Source organism: Sphaerodactylus townsendi, linkage group LG16 (assembly GCF_021028975.2).
Source record: "Sphaerodactylus townsendi isolate TG3544 linkage group LG16, MPM_Stown_v2.3, whole genome shotgun sequence".
NCBI classification, from domain to species: Eukaryota; Metazoa; Chordata; class Lepidosauria; order Squamata; family Sphaerodactylidae; genus Sphaerodactylus; species Sphaerodactylus townsendi.
Genome location: NC_059440.1, coordinates 5,770,623 through 5,794,695, shown reverse-complemented (window position 1 = coordinate 5,794,695; position 24,073 = coordinate 5,770,623). Strand labels below are relative to the sequence as shown.

At 45.2% G+C, this 24,073-nt stretch overlaps 1 protein-coding gene across 1 annotated transcript in view; it reads left to right on the top strand.

The window, feature by feature from the left end:
* MED13 (mediator complex subunit 13) overlaps window positions 1–24,073 on the top strand; it is a 138,975-nt gene that overhangs the window by 5,102 nt on the left and 109,800 nt on the right. The window lies entirely within an intron of this gene.

Below are 24,073 nucleotides of genomic sequence, written 5' to 3'. Positions count from 1 at the left end.
TGAGACATCCTGTTTATCATGTGACAACGGTACTTGTTTGTCATGTGACAACGGTATATAAATTAGCGTGTATGGAATCTTGTGTACAACAGCCTTGCAAGGTAGAGTCAACATTATTACAGTGAGCTTAAAGACTAGCAAGTCTTTTTGAGGTAGGAACCGTGGTTCATGACACTAGAGTGTCTTGTGTGCGTGCTTGCTCTGTTTTCAAGGCGAGAGATGTTTGGAGGTGGTTTGCCACTGCCTGCCACCTCATGGGCTGCAAGAGTTCTGAGAGAACTGTGACTGGCTCAAGGTCATTTGGCGGGAGGTTTCATGTGAAGGAGTGGGGAATCGAACCACTGTTCTGTCTGGCTCTCCATCCTGCCACCAAATGTCATATAAAAATACACACCAATATTGCATTGAAAAAGATGTGCTTTGCTCCTCTTGTGGAAGACTGGTGGCATTTTTCTTCCCACTGTCTAGTAGGCTGTTCCATAAAGCTGGCAGTGCAGTTGGGAAATCATGTACAAGATGCAAGTAGCCAGTTAGAGGACTTCATCTGGTGAGCAGGATTACGTAAGGCAAGGCACTCCTTAAACTTGACTCGCTTCACCTGCTTTAGTGGCAGATGTGGGATTTGAACTAGGACAGTGGTGGTGAACCTTTGGCACTCCAATTGGCCATGCTGGGAGGGGCTGATGGGAATTGTAGTCCATAACATCTGGAGTGCCAAAGGTTCGCCACCACGGAACTAGGAACTTCTTGGTTCATTACTCAGCCTTATTAGCATCTACTCTTACATGGGCTCTTTGTGTTCTCCGTAAAAAGTAGAAGAAGCTGCAGTTGCTGTAGTACCTGTTGACTTTACAACAATTGTACCAGTCTTATTAGCATAATCTTGCTGAATTGCCATATGTACAGCTATTTTGCAGAGAAGGATCTCCTTGTATTGCAACAGCAGAATATTATGTCCTGGGGAAGGCTTCAATTACTGGGATTGCAACAACAAATATGTTGTGAAGAGGTAACAACACAAGTACACAGTTTCCACCAGAAGTGCTAGGATTGATCACTTTCAAAGCACGCACTTGGGCATTCTAGCAGGGCATCTATAGATTTCTTATTTTGCACAGCAAGTTACTTTAATCATAACTTACACAGTCCATCCGCTCTAAAAGTGATCCGTGAGTTAAACGATATGCCTATTTTTGTCCTTGATAACTTCTGAGCAGAGTCCTGCCAATGTATCTTACCATTCATGTCCTTAAGATTTCACTATGGAGCCAATTCCGCGTGATTGATGCTGTTTGTTTCTATGATAGATGCGTAGTTCTTTGGAACAGTGACTTTCAGGTTTCATTAATCAGGCCAGACCAGCCTCACCAATGAGTCTTGAAAGCTGTGGGTGCTGGTTTTTTTTTTATGTTAAAACATACTTTCCATAGAATACTTTCTGCATTTTCCAGGACTGTCTGCTCACCTGTAGATATTTTCAATATTTTGTCCGTTATTTAGGAACAGCCACCCAGAGTCAGATGAAACATCTAACTTATCACTGTGTCTGTTTCCTTGCGGGCAAGAGGGAAGAGTGTGAAGTCCCTGGGCCTATTGGTTTTCCCACACAGACCATAACTTGGGAGACTTGTGGCTTGAATGACCTCACTGGTGGTTAGGAATATCGGACTTCCCCTTCCATTTAATGTGATGCCTAGTTAAAAGCTGCGGATAGTACTACTAAACTTAATGGACCTCTTCACGGTTTCCTAGGTTATTAACACAGGCAGGGATAGTTACGCCACCTTGTTTTTGAGGAAGGAAGCTGGGTTACGTCTAATGAGATAAGAGGAATCGGTCCATGGTTCTTAGATTTCTGGTCGGCAACTGGTTTTCGTGGAGGGCTCCTTTGAGAAAAGGGATGAAGAGGCTCAGGACTTCTGGCAAATGTTATCTAGTTCCTGGCTACCTCGTGTCCACCCAGCTCTCAACCCAGAGGCAAAAAACTTGACTCACCAGACCATTTGAGAAGAGCCTTTGATATAATTGGACAGCAGTGGCCAACCTAACTTGCTCCAGATGTTCATGGACTACAATTCCCATCAGCCCCTGCCAGCATGGCCATTTGGAATTGTAGTCCTTTATTTATTTATTTATTTATTTATTTATTTATTTATCATTCTTATATACCGCCCCTCCCCCAAAGGGCTCTGGGCCATGAACAACAAGATGAATAAAACAGACCAGCGTTGGAGCAAATAAACAAATACAAGTTACAGTGAGATAGGCTCCACTTAATCATAACATTAAAACCCCATTAAACAGCGCCTCATTCAAGACTATCAAAATTATGCAAAAAAATACAAAAGTATTGGCGACCGACTTAAAACTCATAGAAACCCTCCCGGAAAAAGAGGAAGGGGAGTGGAGGGCCCCATAGTTTTTATGTTCCATGAACATCTGGAGCACCATAGGTTGGCCACACCATCATAGGGTTTTGACTGCCGTTCTGCACAGACATTACAGTGAATAATGAACAATATTGCATAGTACAGTTTAGCCAGAGTTCTACATTTTTCATGCTTTATAACCCACAGCCAGTTTCTTTACAAAGATTTAACTTTCATATTATGCCTTTTTTAAAAGGTGGGGTTTTTTTTTACTTTATGTCCCTAGCCCACATTTTGTATCATTATGTTTTCTTCTCTGTTTCCACCATGTCAAAATTCTCTAAGATTTGTTTATGTAGCCCTCATGCTTTATGACCCACAGGTTTTTCAAAATTCTTGAAGGCCTGAACTTCTACTCTGTGTAGCTGAAAAGGGGTTTGGCGGCAGCATCATCTATTAGTGCTTGTCATGATAACAGGAAGGAGGTCTGACTTCTGGAAATATTCTTAGAAGGTTGTGGAATGAAGATGACAGGTTATCACTTTTTGAAACGAGTCACAATCCATTTCGATGTTTTTTTCCAGCAGGAGTATTGAACTCATTTGTTATGAGAGCTGGATACGACATAAAGGTGACTTGGTTGGACTGGGCCCTGTGGGGAGAGGGTGGGGGTGGCGGCTGCCGAGCTCACCAGGCCAGACCGAGAGCGAGGGGGGGAGCTGCCTCCACTGGCTCTCAGCCCTGATAAGCCCCCTCAAGGGGCTGGATCTGGCCCCCAGGCTGCACGTTTGACCCCCCTGTTTTACAGCTTGGGTTCTGGCTTGGCTTTGGCCTTAAAACTACTCCTGTGGTCACAGCTTTGTGGTTGCAGTGGACTCTGGCCCTCCTCTGCTGGTCTCTGTTAATTGTAGCTTTTTAGTAATTGATTTCTAGGAGTTGCTTTCAAACTCAAATCCCACAAAGCTTTTTTGAGTCCGAGCTCACTTCATCAGGCGCTTGAAGGGTACATTTGTAGCAGTTGTTTATAGTTAAGAGTTACAAGTAGCAGATGAACAGGAGCAGGGGAATGTTACAAAGAGAATCTGCTTTGAAACAATAGCTAATCAAAGAGAAATCGCTCCTTTCGGAGGACGGCTCCTAATTGTTGAAGCTAGGCAGAACCACAGAAATATGGAACCAGACAAGAAAGACGCAGCATGAAGCATATCAAGCAGAGCTAATTAATGTCTATAATGCCATGCTATTGACTCATGGGTCATGAGCTGGAAGCGACTTTACCGCACTTAACATACACACTCAAAATTACATGCTGAGCTGATGGCAGGTGTGGTGAATGAGGAAACCCAACTCCTTGTTTAGGTTGGGATTCATCAGGAAATGAACACCAGTTCAGGGTTTTGATGTTGAATTCTCCCTTTGAAGTCCTGTCTTTAGAAACCTTCAAATCAGCAACACTGTGCCGTGGAAGACTAAAACGTCCCCACACTGGTTTGTGAAGATTTCAGTTTGTATGTTGGGCTTGTGCCTGCTTATTCTTTTACATACATACCGTCCTGTTGCCTGATGTGGGGACCAGAAGAACATTGTTGATGCATGATGGCATATTTCACATTGGAGGATGAGCCACACATAGTATTGCTGATGATACAAGTTGGTCTAAATAGAATTTTCTCACTGTGTTTTGGGAACAAACTCGTCATCTAGGTTTGTTTTGGCTCATAGTTCCTGAGTTTGGGTGTTTGTTGGGGGGCTTGTAGCTGGTTAGAGGACAAGCTTGCCTCCACAGAATACCGGTCAGTTGTAGAAAAGGGTGTATAGTTCAGTCTTTCAGTTGTTCCTTGTGAACTGAGGTTGTGTCCTGAAGTTCTTCCAACACTGTCTTGTGACTGCGCATTGCCCAAAGATCCATGGTGGGAGGAAGCGTATTGTCTCACCGAGAAACCATTGAAAACTGGAACTCAGTTTAAAAAACACTGGCATAAAGGATTCTCCTGGGACCTGGATACTCCCAGGCTAGCCTGATCTCATCAGATCTCTGAAGCTAAGCTCTCATTAGTATTTGGAATAGTAATCTCCAAGGAACCCCAGAGTCCTGACAAGGAGGCACACTATGGCAAACCACCTCTGAATGTCTTGTGCCTTGAAAACCCTACTGGATCACCATAAGTCAGCTGTGATTTGTTGGCACAAAAGAATGGATTCTCCTTGGATCTGGAAACGCTCTCCACTGCAAACACAACTGAAGGATTTGGTGTGGCAGATCTTGTTATTCACTGGTTCTGTTAGCTAGATCTTTTCTAAATCAATACGGAACCAGCTGTTGTTTTATTGTATCATGCCTATATAGCAGGGGGGCCCAACCTATAGTGCTCCAAATGTTCATGGACTACAATTCCCATCAGCCCCTGCCAGCGTGGCCATGAACATCTGGAGCACCATAGGTTGGCCACCCCTACTATAGAGAGAGAGTCTACAGGGTGTAGTGATTAGAGTGTCAAGAACTGGCCTAGTGAGAACCATCAAATCCTCCGATTGACATGAAATAACTGGACGACCTTGAGTCAGCGATGTTCTGTCAGCCTGACCTTCCTCACGGGGTTGTTGGGAGTATAAAATTGAGAAGAGTAGAGCCATATATGTTGTGACCTAGGTTGGAGCCAAAATACCACTAGTGGAGCAGATCTTTCCCATATCCCACCCTCCCATTGCTGCTTCCCTCTGAGTTTTTCGAAATGGCTTCCAGGTGAAGTAGTTTGGGGACTCACAGGAAGAGAATTGGGGGGCAAACTGAAGTTCTGCGGTGGGATGGGGGGGGGGTCGATTTTCCCCTGCTGCTAGAAGTGCTTTCCATCGGTGGGAAAAGGCCTTTGGATCCAGCCTCTTCCCTTTGTCTTGGCAGGGAACGCTTGAATGATTTTGCCAGCTGGCTGCCTGGTTGTCAGCATCAAGTGAGGGATAACAGCGGCTTCTTTTGCCCAATAGAACCTGCCCCTTCTACTCTGCCCCACTGGCTTGAGGGGGGATTTTTGTGCTGAGGCCGGGTGCCGGGTGAAGAATCTCGATGTCTCCCTCAGAGGGCCGTTTGCCAGATGTAATATGAAAATTACCTCTTCAGCTCCGTGGCTGGCTCTCGATGGCGGTATTATTTTTATCTTGTGACGGCCTCACGACAGTGACACATGTCCCTAGTGACAATGGCGGCTCGATTATTGTAATTCCTCCCCTGCAGGGCTTAAACTAGGACATCTCCATTGCTTGCAGCTTGTGCGGAAAGCAGCGGCGTGTCCTGATAGGTGCAGTAGTCATCGTGTCACTCCTTCCCCTGTTCCTCAAGCATTGCCAGCTTATAAGCAGAGCTGTGCGAATTCTGCACTGATGATACAACTATACAAACGGATGGAAGAGATTTGCAAACCGTCGTCTGATTAGTTGAATTTCTGTAGTTCCGTTTTTTTGTTTTTAACCGTAGAAACAGAACAGCGCATAAACAGTTAAATGAGGTTTAAGAACAGACAATGAACTTCATTACAGTTCTAAATATAAAAAGAAAGCCCATAGAGTTATACAAAAAGAAGTTCTATAAAGACATACATTTTCAGTCACTATTGTTATTATTTTCCATATATTTTCCCCAAAACTTCAAAATTTATCAAATTAGAAACCTCTTCCACCTGCCAACACAAACATCACAATATTAACACTTGTGCATAATCGTAATTCTCTATATAGGTGCTACAGTTCCGCTATATAGGTTTTGTTTAATTGTTTCTTTAGTACTTATGAATAATATGAGAAGTGCAAGTTCCATTTCATCCTTGGAATTCTTGATCAGGTCTTTTGTTGATCAAGCTTGTCAATTCTGCCATTGTTACGTACTCCCCTGATTTATTGAAAGCTTGTATTTTTGAAGCGGTTCAGGAGTGGGTTCTTTTTGGGGGAAGGGGGGGCTCAATGGTTTGAAAGGCAGATGAGCAAATAACAAGAGCAGGGCAGCGGGACAAAGGCATGGTCTTTGGTGGCCAGCAATGGTGTACCGCTAATGGGAACATGGGGTATCCCATGTCCCCAGGCGCATGTTGTTTCATCTTGTGGGGGGCCCTGGTTGCCCTCCCAAGTGTGGCTGAGCCTCGCCTCCCTGCAGGCTGACTCCTGCCCTCCCTAGTCAGCCTGCAGGGAGACCGGGGGTGGGTGGGCTCGGTGGAGGGCAGCCCAGGAGTTGGCCTGCCCCCACAGCACCTGTTCAAGCCCCCTCCCCCAGTTCCGCCCATTCCTGGCCTCCCTGCTGGCTCCCATAAGTGGGGCATGGGGGGGGGTGTTCGGGGAGCCGGGTGTGGGAAGGTGGTCATGACCCCAGACGCCATTTAGGCCCTGTACACCATTGGTGGCTAGTCGTGTCTGAGAGTCCAAGTGAAGTAGACAACCAGCCTGAGCCCCCAGGAAGTTCCTTGTGGGGTCATAGTTCATTGGTGAGGCATCTGCTTCAGGTGCAGAAGACCTCAGATCTTCCCATTAATCACCGCAAGAATGCAAAAGGCCGAGAAGTGGCAAAAACCAAAAGCAACTCTCAGTTAGAGGAGACTATTGCGTCTCCTGCTGGTCTGTTGCCTGACCAGTGATATCATTTATCTTCGTATATACAAAGACTTGTTTACGAATGTGGGTGAGTCCCAGTTGTGCAGGTTCTTGTGCCTTGACCTGGATATCCCGGGCCAACCTGATCTCGTCAGACCTTGGAATCTAAGCAGATACTTTGATGGGAGTCCACCGAGGAAGCCCAGAGTTACAACGCAAAGGCAGGTAGCGGCCAATGACTTCTGTGTGTCTTTCCTCAAAACTTTATGGGGTCTGCATAAGCCAAGCGGCGATTTCACAGCACTTTCCACAACGGTCTGCCAGAGATCCCGCTGACTGGCGAGAGTTGGGTGAACAGCCGCATCACAGCCAACCACATATGGTTTCTGTTGGGATCAATAAAGGGAAAAAGACTGGGACATGCTTTTTGTTTCGCGCAGAATACAAATTTATACATGAGCTAGAAGAGTATACCTTCTACGTTCCATGCTCCCTGTTGCCTCTAGGCCTCTTACACATAACCAGTCACGGATGGGAGGAACCAGGTCTCGATGGGCTCTAACGGTTCTGCAGTCAAGTGCATGAAAGCTGGATGTGACCAGATTTCATGGTTTGGGCTGCCTGTAAAGGAAATGGGACCTCCTCCTCCTCCTCCTCCTTCTTCTTCCTCTTCTTCCTCTTCCTCCTCCTCTTCCTCCTCTTCCTCCTCCTCCTCCTTGCTGTGATAATTTGAATCTTTTGCTTTCCCAGTCCAAATAAACTAGTTTCTTACAAGTGGAACATTGATTCAGAGCCAGCTTTGGCTCCCTGGCCGTTTTCTTTCAAGCATCTAGTTCTCAGGCTTGTTTGAACCTTCTGTCTCCCAATTTTCTGACTCTGTGGGCTGCTGCTTGCTGGGCAGGGCAACCTGCTAATTAAAGTCTGTGTTTGTTTCTTTTACCCCACTAACTGGCTCTGCGTACGTTCTCAAGCTATCGTGTTCTTTGGCAACCCGTATCAACCCCGTGCGGAGAAATGGTCTGTGCAGCAGAACGGTTCTTTTCAAAGCGTTGCTTTCAGCGCCTTTTGCGCAACTGCTTTGCAGAATTTCTTTATTTGCGGTTTCTGTCTTGCTGCTTGATATGCATAAAAGCTGGAAGGCTCTGTTGATGAAACCTTTCCCAGTCTTTGCTGTGCCAGCAACAACTTGTCTGTGGCTCATACCTCTGCAGAGTGACGAAGCGGGGGAGGTGAAAATTGGCGCAAGATGGCAATTGTGGACTTTGTGCGCTTGACCTGGTAATCTTGTTGGCCGATTTAGTTGAAATGATGAGGATTCTTTCTTTTGTATTGTGGTTTTCCTTCATGAGTGTTTATCCGTGAATATCTTATGAATGATGTATGCATTTTACTGGAATACTTTTGCTGGCAGAAATTATTCCATAAGGATTTGATCCCCCTTGCGTACAATTTTCTGGGCAAAAATGACATTTTTGTATTTGGATCAGGAATCAGCCATGCAGAGGACTGCAATAGGGTGTTTTTGGCATCTGCCTCTTAGGGGATTCACCAGAGTCTGATATTGGTCATTCTCTGGATGCATTTACTTTTGGTGAATAGGCTACCTTTCCTTGTAATGATCCAGTTAGATAAAATAGATTTGTATAAGTGTCTGGAGTTGTTTTGTATTCAAGGAAGGGAAAAGTACCAAGCTCTCTCACTGTTCCTCTGCCTGAATCCTTGAGAGGCAAGGAACATCCTAGATCACACAGCTGAATCAAAAATCGGCCGAAAATCAGACTTTGACCATTGTTTTTATAATTAGGGAGATGCAAGTTGTCATGCTGGATGACTTGGAATGGCTGCTGCTATTAAGGCAAGCCGTGATACGAGTTTCCTGGGAAAAACTGAATCCAGAAATTATCCGGTTTTACATTTAAATAACTAAATATTCCGATGTTAGCAAAAGAAGACCAGAACGCCATGTACAAGCACTGGGGGTTTGTCTACATTTCATATCCTATATTTAGCCCTGGGGTGGCCAACCTATGGTGCTCCAGATGTTCATGGACTACAATTCCCATCAGCCCCTACCAGCATGGCCAATTGGTGCTCCAGATGGTGGTCCAGGTGTTCTTGGACTACAATTCTTTCAGCCCCTGCCAGCATGGTCAATTGGCCATGCTGGCAGGGGCTGATGGGAATTGTAGTCCACGAACATCTGGACCACCATAGGTTGGCCACCCCTAGTTTAGCCCATTAACTATGGCAGATTCCGCATGGGCCAAAAACAGCAGTGTGAAAACAGTGTAAACCCTTTTACACCGTTTTAAACCATTTTGCACTGTTTTCACACCGTTTTCACACTGCTGTTTTTGGCCCATGCGGAATCTGCCTATGATCGATTTGCATCGCAACAGCCTTGACAACCATAGACACATTTACATATGTTGGTAAGAAAATTATCCACGGAAAGGCACAGCATTGGAAACATTTCTGGAAAATATTCCACCGCGTGTTGCTGATGGCGAGGTTAGGTCCGGTGCCGCGTTGCAGCCAGTTGGCACCACCCCCAGTCGTGATAAGTGAGGCTTGATCTTCTAAGTTGTGAAGCTGAAGTGCTCTTAAGTATTTCCGCAGCTATAAACACCCCACTTCTAACTTGGTTCTGTTCCAGCAGCTTCACATGTCACACTTTCAAGCTGCATTGAGGAGCAAATGGCAGGTCGATGCAACGTTAGTATTGTAGGGCAGCCTCCTTTGGAATCACGGCTCATAGATGGGCTTGTTCTGTGCTGACGGAGACAGCTTCTGCATAGTCAGCATGGAGCGAGCCGGAGGAACATCCCCCCTCCTTCACATGCAGAAAAAAAATATATTTGTTAAATGTTAAATATTTCCAAATAGACTTTCTGTGGCCCAAGACTCTCTGTTGCACAGATGTTCTTTATGCCATGTGACTCTGTTGATAATTACCATTTTCCCACAGTCAACAAATGCCATTCTTGTGTGGTTTCTTTAAATCAAGCCTCTTCCAGTTATTGGCTTCGGAAATTTTAGCACTGTTTCGTCAGATAAATTAATTGCAATGGGTCTGCATGTGAAAAATTAGTGCATTTCGTTCATGCCTTTAGGACACAGCCATTATCAGTGCCATTGGAAGTGAAATTGTAAACCTTGGGCTGCGGTACAAAAATATTGCTTTCTGGTGTCTTAACCATAGTCCGCAGGGTCACGTTCCCCTTCTCTCTAGCCTCTCTCTCGCCTGTAGATTTCCTTTTTCCTTTTTGTTGTGTTTTTTAAAGTGAACTATAGTTCATCATTATGTTCACATTATGTTTCACTAAGCCTGTCTAGTTTCAAACTGTGGTTTCTAACAATAGAGGTGGACTTGCAAACTTTAGCTTTGATATGTGTGTGTGTGTGTAAGAATGAGAGAGCGAGAGAGATGTCTTCATTTGGTATCATGAGATCAGTCTGTGTTGCATTTGCACAGGGTTTGTGGCATACATAGAAGAAGAAGAGTTGGATTTATATCCTCCCTTTCTCTCCTATAGGAGACTCAAAGGGGCTGACAAACTCCTTTCCCTTCCCCCCTCACAACAAACACCCTGTGAGGTGGGTGGGGCTGAGAGAACTCCGAAGAACTATGCCTAGCCCAAGGTCACCCAGCTGGCGTGTGTTGGAGCGCACAGGCTAATCGTTATGTGATACAGTGGTTAGACAACAGTCCTATGCAGTCTACTCAGAGATAAGTCCCATTTTATTCAGTGGCACTCACTCCCAGGAAAGTGTTCTCAGGATTACAAACTAACGCTTGGAAGACCTGAGTTTGAATCTCCATTCAGTCAAGAAAGTCACTTGGTTTCCTTGAAGCAGGGTGAGAATGGAGAACAGAAACTTGAGTTTCTTTGGAAGGGTGCGTTGATGAGCGAAGAGATTTATAACAAATCCTGTGGTTAGAATGGAAGAAGCGTTTCCGTTTGTCTAAGTGTGGAAACTGGTATGTTTAAATCTCTCTAGAGATGGTTACGTGCTAATGTAGAATAGGGAAATTAGAGTACAAAGTACAGTTTGGATTTTGCAATCTGTAGTGTGCGTGTTTGCTGTTGCTAAAAACACTTGAGCTGTTTCTACAGTCAGTTTTGGAGCCTCTTTAAATCTTTGTGTTCTTGCCTTCTCTCTTTTTAAGTGCTTCCTTGATTTTTTTCTCCTTGTTGACTTGAGTCATGTAGCCATGATTTTGGTGTTCTTTTGAGGTTAGGGAAAATGGAAAAAATTGCCCTTAATACTTGGAATACTTTTCATGTGCTACCAGTGTATTTGCTATCACTATCTATAAAGCAATTTAAAGACTTGGAACTCAAGGTTTGACTGAGGCGAGGTTAACCTGTGTATGTGTTTAAGATCACAAAGACATTGATAAGATTAAAATTAAACTTAATGTAGCTTTTATATCCTTTACAGCATGGCAAGGTGCAGCAATCACGCCTGCGTCCTGGTATTATGGTATCTCTATAGCTGTTTAAAGGGCAAATTTCCCTTTTTTTCTGCAATCTTCATTTTGTTTTCTTTATCCTGAAAAACCGACAGCCCAGTACAGCTGTTAACTCTAGAGTGCATAGCTGTAAGCAATTCTGAGCTTGGTTTCTGGATTCATATTTGGTGCACAGTGGTTCAAAAAGCTACATTCAGTCAAACTCCAGCTACCTGTGGTATATAAGTGCAGGCAGGTAGATTAACCATAGGTGTGCTGTCCCCCATTTTTGAATTCTGGTTTGTCTTGGGAAAGCTAACTCCAGTTTGTGATTACTTTTTTTTTTGCTGTCAAGTCATAGCTGACTTACGGCAACAGTCAAAGGTGGTTTGCTGTCGTGTGCCTCTACATCGCATTCCTGGAGTTCCTTGGAGGTCTCCTATCCAAATACTTGCCAGTGTTGAGGATAAGACTGGCCCAAGGTCATCCAGGAAGTTTTCATGGCAGAATCAGGTTTCGAACCTGGGTTTCCCAGATGCTAGTCCCATCAGCTCCCCAATTGGTGATAAAGGTAAAGTTTCCCCTTCAGTCGTGTCTGACCCTGGGGTACCCCTGCAAGCAGTGATTTCATAGGCAAGCCCCTTTTGTGGGGTAGTTTGCCATTGCTTTCCCTGGCTATTCTTTGCCCCCTAGCTATGTGCTAGGTACTCATTTACTGACCAAGGAATGGATGGATGGCTGAGTTGACCATGAGCCAGCTGCCAGGATATCTGACCCCCAGGGGGCTCGAACTCCTGACCTTGTGAGTGGCAGTGCGAGCACTTAACCAGTGCGCCATGCGGCTCCTATCAATTGCTGATAACCGGAGTTAAATTTCTAGATGGTATTCTCTGCAATGGGAGGTGTGCAAACTTGCCAAGACGTTAGACTCATGCACATTTCAGTGGGTTGTTAAGTGACAGTCGACTTCGGCGGTAGTCCTCCTTGTGGATCCGTTGCACAAAACAAGACATGTTGCCTGTGTGTTTGACTGCACGTGGGAGTTCTTGGCGGAACAAGTAGAAAGGGTTCCCCAAAGGTGGGAAGTTTTGCAGCACAGAAACCTCGGAGGCTGCGGCTTTAAGCTCATCATGGGAAAGGTAGTTAACAGAAAGGCTGGCGAGAAGTTAAATTAAAGCCGGGATGCAGTGTGCATAAAAATGGTTGCAGAAAGACATTAGCTAGTTCAGTGACGGCGAACCTTTTCGAGACCAAGAGCCCAAACTGCAACCCAAAACCCACTTATTTATCACAAAGTGCCAACATGGCAATTTAACCTGAATACTGAGGTTTTAGCTTAGAAAAAACAGTTGGCTCCAAGGCACACGTCACTCAGGAGTAAGCTTGGTGGCAGTCGGTGGCTTTGCTTTGAAGGAGCTGTGCAATGCTTCGAACGGGTGAATCATGACCCTAGGAGGGTTTACTCAGAAGCAAAACCCACTGCCAGCAACCGAGCTTACTCCCAGGTAAAGGATCACGCTTTCGTTCTTCCCATAAAAATCAGTAGGGTTTAACAGCGCTTAACAGGGTTACCTACACTGCTTCCCCAAAACTAGGTCTTAGGTTTAATGCTAATAATCTCCCTGAAATAATTACACTATTATCACATGACGAACTCTGTGCACGCGTGCCCACAGAGAGGGCTCTGAGTGCCACCTCTGGCACCCGTGCCATAGGTTTGCCACCACTGAACTAGTTGAATGGGCTGACACACAGTATTGAGGTGTGGGGAGAAAGGCAACCTGTGTGGCTAGAGGTGTTGTGTATTCTGATAGCAGCCTTGAGGGTAGTCATTTGATTGGACAGGCTGCAAATAGGTGCCAGTCTCATGTTTCTAAGGCAGGCTATCAGGTGCCTGGGATTTTTCCAGGATCCAGTCATTACAGATAGGTCAGTGCTAGTATTGCATGCTTTGGCTTACGTTCCAGTGAAGAAAGTGTTGAGGCCGTATCCATGTGGTTTTGCAGGACAAAGTTGCGATGCTTGAGGCGAAGTCTTCCTTTCACGTAATCTAGCATGGGGCTCTGCATGCCTGTATACTGTATACTGTATAAAGTGAAGAGAAGGGCAACGAGGATGATTGAAGGATTGGAGCACCTTCCTTATGAGGAGAGGCTGCAGCGTTTGGGACTCTTTAGTTTGGAGAGGAGACTGCTGAGGGGGGGATATGATTGAAGTCTATAAAATTATGCATGGGGTAGAAAATGTTGACAGAGAGAAATTTTTCTCTTTCTCACAATACTAGAACCAGGGGGCATCCATTGAAAATGCTGGGGGGAAGAATTAGAACTAATAAAAGGAAACACTTCTTCACACAATGTGTTATTGGTGTTTGGAATATGCTGCCACAGGAGGTGGTGATGGCCACTAACCTGGATAGCTTTGAAAAGGGCTTGGACAGATTTATGGAGGAGAAGTCAATCTATGGCTACCAATCTTGATCCTCCTTGATCTCAGATTGCAAATGCCTTAGCAGACCAGGTGCTCAAGAGCAACAGCAGCAGAAGGCCATTGCTTTCACCTCCTGCATGTGAGCTCCCAAAGGCACCTGGTGGGCCACTGCGAGTAGCAGAGTGCTGGACTAGATGGACTCTGGTCTGATCCAGCAGGCTAGTTCTTATGTTCTTATGTATACTTTTTCTTTCTTTCTTGCATTGGTTCAGTGTTTGCAAAGGCCATGCCAGAAAGTCAAAGGAAAATATGTTGGTGTTTGTCCCTCCTGTGGATTAATAGGGTGTTTTTTTCCCAAGGGCCCTTTATGCAGTACATTTCACTGCTGCAAAATCTCATGTATAGTCAGTTTTCTTCCTATTCAGCAGAAAAATCTGATTGTTCGCTGCCAATTGACTGGAGTACTGAAGCAGGTGTTGGCATGCGGCAGGAATGTTTCTCTGTGCAGGCAATTGTATACATCAAGTGTCTGCTTTTCAATATTCCCCCAACTAGGGTCTTTCCCCTTAGTCTCTGCCCTATAGTGAGCTTAGACCACTTGCCCCGTGGATTGGAGCCATGTTAACTGGGTCCATATTGAATTCAGAACCTGATAAGCTGCTGCTAAAACACAGTGGAGACATGAATTCATGTTCACATGAATTCACATTCTGTTAAGTCATTGGGATTTTTCTCTACCTGCACTTACACTGACTGAGACATGTAGAAAATGCTCGTCATTTATAATGGATCTGGTCAGAGGTGGGGTCTTTGGGGCCCACAGTCTGTTCATCAATTTACTGTATTCCTGTAAGTCAAGTCAAGTATTTATTGTTTGAGCCATTGGCTATAACAGTACAGAGATACATGCAGTTAAAACATTTAAATTAAAATATTCCTGTAATGAAGTGTAGATTGGCCTGGCGTGGTGGTAAGGAAGCAGATTTCATGTGCTCTGTAATGGCAGCTTCAACGGCCAGAGTTGACTGTTTTCCAGTCGCAGCAAATCACAGCTATTACCATCCCCCCCTCCTCCTGTCAAGTCACATCTGATGTATGGCGACTCCTATGGGGTTTTCAAGGCAACAGACGTTCAGAGGTGGTTTGCCATTGCCCGCCTCTGCCTCATGACCCTGGTGTCCCATCCAAATACCTGCCTGGGTCAGGCCTGCTGAGCTTCTGACACGAGTAGGCTAGCCTGGGCTATCCAGGTCTGGGCCTCTGCTGCTAAATGGGGAAAGGAAGTCTAGAAAAATAAATAAAAATAAAGGAATACATTCAGGAGTTCCATTGGGGTAGAGAGTAACCTTTTTTTTGTCCTTTCCTATCTCCAAGGAACATTCATGGCCCTGAGTCCCATGGAGAAAGGCAAACTACAAATACCATAAATAACTATTATCCTAGTATTGTCGAAGGCTTTCACGACCGGAATCACTTGGGTGCTGTGTGGTTTCCGGGCTGTATGGCCGTGTTCTAGAACACGGCCATACAGCCCGGAAACCACACAGCACCCAAACTATTATCCTCATAGCTGCCCTGTAGTACAGGCTGAGCTGTGAGAGTATTTGGCTGGAAGTCAGCGAATTTGGTGGCTGAGCAAAGATTTGGACTCTGCTGTCCCTGTCCAGTGTTAACCAGAACATCACAGTGGTTCTCTTTGGGAGGTTCGTTTTCTGGGGAAGGAGGTAGATCTCCTATCCCTCGTCTTTGCCTGCTAGTGCTGCCGAGTTGGAGTGTGAAGAGCCATGTCTATTGGATTCAGTGTCTTGGTCATGCCAGAGTGTGATAGTCAACACCAAAGAACGGATCTTATGTATTTCATATTAAGAACATATGCTGATATGATATTTCCATCACCGGGTGAGGAGAGCCATGTGAGACTCGCAGTTTACTAAATGTTTTTGCTTCACCAGCATCCTCTGTTGTGCTGGGATCTACTGTATTCTCTGTCAGCCATCTATTTGCAAAGGACTGTCGATAGCATCTGTTGAGAGGGTCTCAGACAGCCCTTCTGAAGCCAAAGGAAATGGCTAGAGCAGGGTTTTCCAACCTTTTCAACGTCATGGTACCCTTGGCCTCACTCTTCATATGGTATCCCTGCCATCCTCCCCCCACCTTCCCCTCCCAGTTCCCCTACTTGCCACCGCCCACCTTCCCCTCCCAGGGTGAAGGGAAGCACGGGGTGGGGGGGGAAGTGCCTGCTGACCTTGTGGCAGGGCCTGCCCCCTGGGCCAGCTCCATATCTTTGCTGATGCCAGCGGGAGACACCGCATAAGTGAGGGGGGCCGGTAGCATTGCTTCGGCACCCTGGGACATGCTCATGGCACCCCAGGGTACCACGAAACCCTGGCTGGGAATCGCTGGGCTAGAGCCTTTTCAGTTGTAGCTAGGACAGAATAGCAGTATCGCCTGGCAAGTTATCACATGGTTAGCTGCTAACACCTTGTGAAAAGAAACAGCCTTCCAAGGCAGCAATCTTGGCACCAGCAATACAACTGCTTCTTGTCCCAAGAAAGATATCACCCAAATCTGGTTTGTAGGTGTAAGCTTTGCAGTCTTTACGTTCCCCTTGGCAATGAGATCTGTTAAATTTTAGGTGACTCTTTTGCCCTTTTTGTCTCTTTTATCCTTTTCCTAAAAATCTTGCCTTTGTAAATTTGCAGGCAGCGATTTGAGTTCATTTCTAATTCTTGAACAGTGCCTTGTTTTAAGACAGTTTCGATATCGTCGTTGTAATGACAACGTCAATGCTGTTTATTTCATTATTTTATATCCCGCAGCTGTTAACTCATATGAGCTCATTGGGTAACTTACAGCAATGTTAAAACATGAAAATACAATGAAATATAAAAATAATAAAAATAATTCTCCAAATAAATTAAAATTCAGTAAATTTTAGAGGGTAGGTGTGCGTCTGCGGAACAGCTAGAATGGTTGAAGATGTCTTGAGCAAGAGAGCTTCGACTCTTGAAAGCTTATACCCAGAAGGTGCTTCTGAACTCCAATCTAGTTGCTAAAATCTAGTAAGATTCAACAATGCTGGCCATTTTTTTTTAAAAAAATGTTAAAAAGTGAACACAAAAACCTGCTGTGATAATCCTTGCATCTAGAGCTTTCTTCACTCTTAGAGAGCAAAACCCGAGTTTTTCAGCTTGCCCTTTTCCTCTGGATATGTCTTCTGGGAAAGGAATGCTGTTTCCTGGAACAGTTACTTGTCTGGCTTTGACTGGAAATCAGTTTCAAAAACATAATCTTAGAGAAATAGAAGCCTTGGGTGTTTTTAATGCCGTCTCGCGAGACATCCTTTAGTTTGTCAAAATATCTGTAGCAGAGACCCGATGATAAAGGAATAAGAAAGGTGGGTATAAATTAGACCAGGGGTCTGCAACCTGCGGCTCTCCAGATGTTCATGGACTACAATCCCCCTGGCAGGGGCTGATGAGAATTGTAGTCCATGCTGGCAGGGGCTGATGAGAATTGTAGTCCATGAACATCTGGAGAGCCGCAGGTTGCAGACCCCTGAATTTGACCATAATGTTATTGAACTGAGGTTTCCAAATAATAATATAAAAGGAATTCCAAGGTGTCACAACAACAACTTTATGGGGTGCCCCTTTGGATTGATACCTGGCACATCTCATTGGAGTGAATACAATCTGGATTCCTTTACAAACTGTTCGGGGTCCCCCACTGTGTCCCCTATGCTGTCCTCTGCCTTGAAGCAGGACAACATCTCTTGGAAATAAGAGCATGGTGGATCACTCTTAAATTCTGGGTCTGGCTATGCTTTTTCCGTGACCCAAACAGCCTTATCCATCTCACTCTTCCCGAACTTCAGATTGCTCCTGGAGGCGACTGTGGGCATCTTGGATGGGTGATTTCCCAACCCTTTCTCAGGGAGGCAGGAACTAGAATTTTGCAACTTCCTGTGGAAGCCTTGGGCATCCATCTTGATCCCCAGTATTTTTCCTGCCTCGGCAGGGAGAGCAGGACCTTACTGGGCTCTAGAACCTTTGGGCCAGCTTCATATGCTCTCCCCCAATGAGATCCTTCACCAGATTAAGGAGCGATTATTTGATCAGAAATATCGATCATTCATTGGTAAAGCAAGAAGTTTGTGTTCACCCCTTCATTTTGACATTATACCCGGGAAATGTCGGATAACTTATTATTTAAACCAGGGGTAGGGAACCTGCGGCTCGAGAGCCGCATGCGGCTCTTCTGCCCTTGCACTGCGGCTCCACGAGCCGAGCTGCTGGCCCCATCCTTGCCCGCCCTGCAGGCAGCAGGGCGGACGCATCCATGAGCTTCTCAGAATGAGCGGAGTAAAAGGTTAAAAAATCCAATATATACAGTGTTATCTTTATTTTAAATGTCAAAAATTATTTGCGGCTCCAAGTGTTTTCTTTTCCCATGGAAAACGGGTCCAAATGGCTCTTTGAGTGTTAAAGGTTCCCTACCCCTGATTTAAACATACTTTCTGACCCTAAACTGAGATGGGTGATCACCAGGGCAAGAACCAACACGTTCCCTCTCACATTACCTGTAGAGAGGTTTCTGAAATCTGCACATCAGAAGCGTGCTAGCACTTACTGCCAAACTCTCCAAGAGTCGCTTGAGCCACACCCTGTTTGTTTGCCTGAAATTTATGGGATTTAGATCCTGTGAAATTGGAAATGGTGGCCAAGTTTCTGACGAATACTCTGAGTTAGTTCCTTGGTTTTTTCTTTTTCCCCCTTTCCTCACGGTCCTATGTTCTCCTTGTATATTTCTCCTTCTTGTTTATTGGTGCCCTACTTCGTTTGTTGCTAGGGGTGCCTCTGTACCACTCTATCACACTTTTCACTAGCCATACCTGCAGCGTGGATCTTTCCTCTTTAAAGCACTTTACATTTGGGCTTGCCTTTTTCTCCCTGAGCTTTTCTGAGTGCTTACTGTGAAGAGACCTTGTGCAATATGGGGCTGGATTTCTTAGGAAACATAGTTCAGGGAAAGCTGGATGGAATGAAATCAAGACACAATCATGGCGAGGGACCATAGAGAACCACTAAGAATATAGCAGACCTAAGGACAATTGATTGAAAGTCAAAGGAGGTAGGACTGTTAAGCAGAGGGAAGCCAAATGTGCTAATGACCTGCGGGAGCAAGGCTAATTATTGGCTGCTAGTGTTTTTGCCAAAATTTATCCTCTTATGGAAGACAGGAAAAAGGAGGGTTGACTGCAGGCTATGGGTGGCACAAACAGGGTCTCTGTCTGTGTTAAAGCTTTGGTACCAACCTAGAAGATGAGGGTTCACAAAGTTAGCTCTGACTAGCCCCAGGTGGTTGTTTAGGGGGGAGAGGAGGGTGGCAAGTCAGCCCACTGACCTTCATAGATAGCCACAGTGGCCAAAAAGGCCCCAGGTATCCCAAGCTGTTCTCTTTCCTCTCTAATGTCAGGCCATGAGTATCTCTGGTTCTCAGTCTATGATAATATTTCTGTTTCAGTGGTGACCCTTTCCAAATCATTTGGCAAAAGTATGTAGCTTTGCAGGGATGAAAATGTGAGCCCTCCCGCCCAATCAGTTCCAGCTCAGCATTAGTTAAAACGAGTAAGCTGAGCTTACAGTTTTCCTGCAATTAATGGTAGTGCTGACTCTTCTTAATTAGAAAAAGAAGTTCATCTTCTAACTACAGGCTAAAATGTTCTGCCAGCTATTGGAAATATAAATTATAATTTCAAACAGAGTTGCCGTTAGTGAAATTTTTTTGTTTTGCCTCAGAGCCTCAGCGTACCCTATCAGTGAATATTGTGTTATACCCTGTCCCCTCAGCTGGGCTGTCCGGTAATAAAGGCTGCAGTCTTTCGAAACAGACTAATATTTCATCCTCTTGGATTGGAAAGTAAAGCAATTGGGAACTAGAGCAATATAAGTATTATAGTAAGTATTATACTGACAGGCATATAGTTGAGGGCAGCAATGTTCTTATTAAAAGGAAACATTTTTTCACGCAACGCATGATTGGTGTTTGGAATATGCTGCCACAGGAGGTGATGATGGCCACTAACTTGGATAGCTTTAAAAAGGGCTTGGACAGATTTATGGAGGAGAAGTCGATCTATGGCTACCGATCTTGATCCTCCTCGATCTGAGATTGCAAATGCCTTAACAGTCCAGGTGCTTGGGAGCAGCAGCAGAAGGCCATTGCTTTCACCTCCTGCATGTGAGCTCCTAAAGGCATCTGGTGGGCCACTGCGAGTAGCAGAGTGCTGGACTAGATGGACTCTGGTCTGATCCAGCAGGCTCGTTCTTATGTTCTTAATGAATCAGGTAATCTTGCTGGCCTCCCTCAGCCTTCTCTTCCTCTTCCCTTCCTTTCCCTTTCCCTTTCTGTTTCCCTCTCGTTTTCCTCTACAGGTTACCTATGCTCCATCTTGGGTTTTATTGCGGGGTGTTTTATTGGTTTTATTTTGGACTGCATTTGATACAAATGTGTGGTGACAACTCTGAGCTTGCTTCAGCAGGAAAAGCAGGATATAAGTCTAATAAATAATATCTCCGAGAGCATGTCTAAAGTCCTGTCTGCTGTTTTTGAGGGGGAAAGGTAGTTCTGATCTCTTTCCAGGGGATTTGAGCTTTATGTGTGTCTGATCATAAAGAAAGTTGTTCCAGTGTTAATGTAGAAATGTTTCTCAGGCATCTAACCCCTCCTCCCCACACTGTATTACAGCATTGTGTAATGCACTTCTGAGAATAATAATTTCACATTAGTCTCATTAGGACTTTTCTATGCCTTGTAAGTGAAACAGTTCAGCCTTTTATTTTTTCAAGATAGGTAGTTGTGTCTGATCATTATGTTGTGTCTTGAGAGTCTGTCTTCTGATTCCTTTAACGGCAGGGGTCTGTGCTCCCTTTGTGTGTGTAGCTCCCATTATTACGGAGATCCATGTGCTCATCAGGGTCTGAGTAATCCTTCCCCAAAAGCATCAAGTTTGCTTATGTTCTCTCGATAATTATAGAGGTATAGGAGCTTTCCTGAATTGCCTGTTCTTGTGGACGGCTAGCAAAGGCAAACAGATTTTTTAAAACGTTTCTATGGGACTGACTGAACTACTTTCTCATGAATGACGTCTTTCTCTTGAATAAACACTGAATATCTTCAGGGAAAAAGGTATTGAGAGTAGACTGATGAATTGGTGACTCAGTACTCTTGTTCTGTATTTAGTTACCATGTGTAGTCAAGAAACATGTGCATATTAGACATGTGTTAATAGTTCATGACTAAGATCACTCTAAAATACCCTGGTTATAAGAAGCTGCTTTTCTTCCCCCGTGTGTCTTTTCTAGGAGCTGCAGGCTTAGGTTTCACTCCTGGTTTAAAGAATTCCTCACACCTAACCAGTGGCCCACATCAAAGTACTGAGGCTGATGGGAATTGTAGTCCATTAACATCTGGAGAGCCGCAGGTTGCAGACCCCTGTACTAAGGGGGTTTGTGTTGAAATGGTGGGGTGCTGCATGAAGCTTGGAAAGAACAGTGAGATCCAGATAATGAAATTAGAGATCGTATTTATTAGGACAGTGACGGCAAACCTTTTTGAGACCAAGTGCCCAAACTGCAACCCAAAACCCACTTATTTATCGCAAAGTGCCAACACATCAATTTAACCTGAATACTGAGGTTTTAGTTTAGGAAAAACGGTTGGCTCTGAGGCACACGTTACTCGGGAGTAAGCTTGGTGGTAGTCGGTGGCTTTGCTTTGAAGCCACTGTGCAATGCTTTGAACGGGTGAATCACGACCCTAGCAGGGTTTACTCAGAACCAAGCCCCCTCACATGACAAACTCTGTGTGTGCGTGCCTACAGAGAGGGCTCTGAGTGCCACCTCTGGCACCCGTGCCATAGGTTCGCCACCACTGTATTAGGAGGTGCAAATATCCGGGCCCTGAGAAATGAGCACATCTCAAGCAGTCAAAATAATATCAAGCACTGAGAGCGAATAACTGCTACTGTGTTTCCCCGAAAATAAGACCTACCCCCCAAAATAAGCCCTATCGTGATTTTTCAGGATTTTGGGAGGAGGCTTAAAATATAAGCCCTACTCCAAAAATAAACCCTGCCGGGAGTTACAGATCAGGATGGTGTGATCCAGCAGGGTGCTCCCTGCCAATGAGGATGCATCTTGCATCATGCGTGACGCAACGGGGCTGCCGAGAGCCCGCCTTAATGAATTGTGAAGGTACCGTATTTCCCCTAAAATAAGCCCTACCCCGAAAATAAGCCCTAATGCAGGGGTCTGCAACCTGCGGCTCTCCAGATGTTCATGGACTACAAATCCCACCAGCCCCTGCCACCATGGCCAATTGGGGCTGATGGTGCCTGTTCATGTAGTCCATGAACATCTGGAGAGCTGCAGGTTGCAGACCTCTGCCCTAGTGCATCTTTTGGTGCAAAAATTAATGTAAGACCCTGTCTTATTTTCGGGGAAACACAGTACTAAAAAGACTTGCTGAGTCCATCATTGTAGGAATCCCAAGAATTATGCAAGGTTGCTTTTTGCAAGATGGGAGGCAGGAGACAGAGCAGGAGAGAAGGCAGAGATGGCTATAACTGACCATCAGTGTTTGTACAAACTGCATTTTGATGTTTCATAATTAATTTACATATCATGCTGTGTGTCACAATCAAGTTCATCTTCATGATGGCCCGCCTTGGAAGATTGCTTGCTGTGACCAGGCAGCTGGTTTGTCTAAGTTCCTTTAGTAATCTCATCATGCAGTATATGTTGGAGCACTGCTTGGAAACTCAGCCTGGAAGCTCAATTCTTCCTGATCACTGATCAATACAATAAAGGGTTCAATTTCAACAACTTCTGTGGGGGACCTCCCCCGAATAGTACATGCCCTGTAATCATTGGAACGTGGACCCAGAGTTACAGTTGCTTCAGAATGGTTTTTATATCTTTTTGTATCTTTTATATTTTATATCAGAACCTTTTATGTCTCCTGGCGCTCACTTGTAATTGAGGCTGATATGGTCGGAATACTTATTTTTGGTCATGGTGGGGAAAGAGTGGCCATAATAGTTGCTTGGCGAAAGCTTCCAAAGTTTGAGGGAGCGCTTTCCCATCAACTTAGCTGCAGTGTTAGCTGTATGGATCTGTGGTGAATTCTCAGCGTGTCTGAGACTGAGCAGTTAATTCAGTGTGCTGGCTCAGCCTGCTGGCCTCTTGATTGATGTTTGTATGATCATCCGCACTCTTCCGGCTGGGACTCTCCACGAAGTGAAGCAGTGTGGCAGCACCTAAATAAATGAATAGCTTGTGTGATGTCAGTGTACGCTCTTGTCATGGCTGCTAATTTCATCCCCTCCCCCTCACTCCAGGACAACTTGGTGGGCTGTTTTGGACAACCTACAGCTTCAGCATTTTAAGGACACAGTCTTTCCCTGATGTTGGGTCTCAAGTTTGGAGGCTTCCATTAGAGCAGTGGTTCTCAGCCTTCCTAATGCCGCAACCCCTTAACACTGTTCCTCATGTTGTGCTGACCCCCAACCCTAACATTTATCCATTTTACAGATGGAGAACACTGATGCAGAGAGTCTTAGGCGACCCCTGTGAAAGGGGTTGCGACCCACAGGTTGAGAACCACTGTATTGGAGTCTAGGTTGCATATTTTAGCCATCTGTGGAGCAATGCCATGGGTACAGTACTCAGGGAATTTTTTGACACAATTTGTAGTTCAGGGCACCTGGTGGGCCACTAGAGAGCTGGATTAGATGGACTCTGGTCTGATCCAGCTGGCTTGTTCTTATGTTCTTAGGGGTCTGCAACCTGCGGGTCTCCAGATGTTCATGGACTACCATTCCTATCAGCCCCTGCCACCATGGCCAATGCTATGGTGGCAGGGGCTGGTGGGAATTGGAGTCCATGAACATCTGGAAGCTGCAGGTTGCAGACCCCTGTTGTAGTTGATGTGCTTACAGGTAAAGATAATTACACAATAGTGACTTGGGAACACATACTCTGGCTGTTTCCACACAGCCAAAACAAAGCAGGGGGCAGCTGGGATACATGAGCCTGGTGAATCCCCAGGCTGTTTGCATGTCTCTGTGCGGGCAGCCCTGGAGCTACAGTGGGTCGCTGATGCGTCTTCGCACGGAAGTGTGGCTTTTTTGCACCAACTCACCTCCCAGTTCTCATAGACATGAGGGGAGGGCAGGCATGCC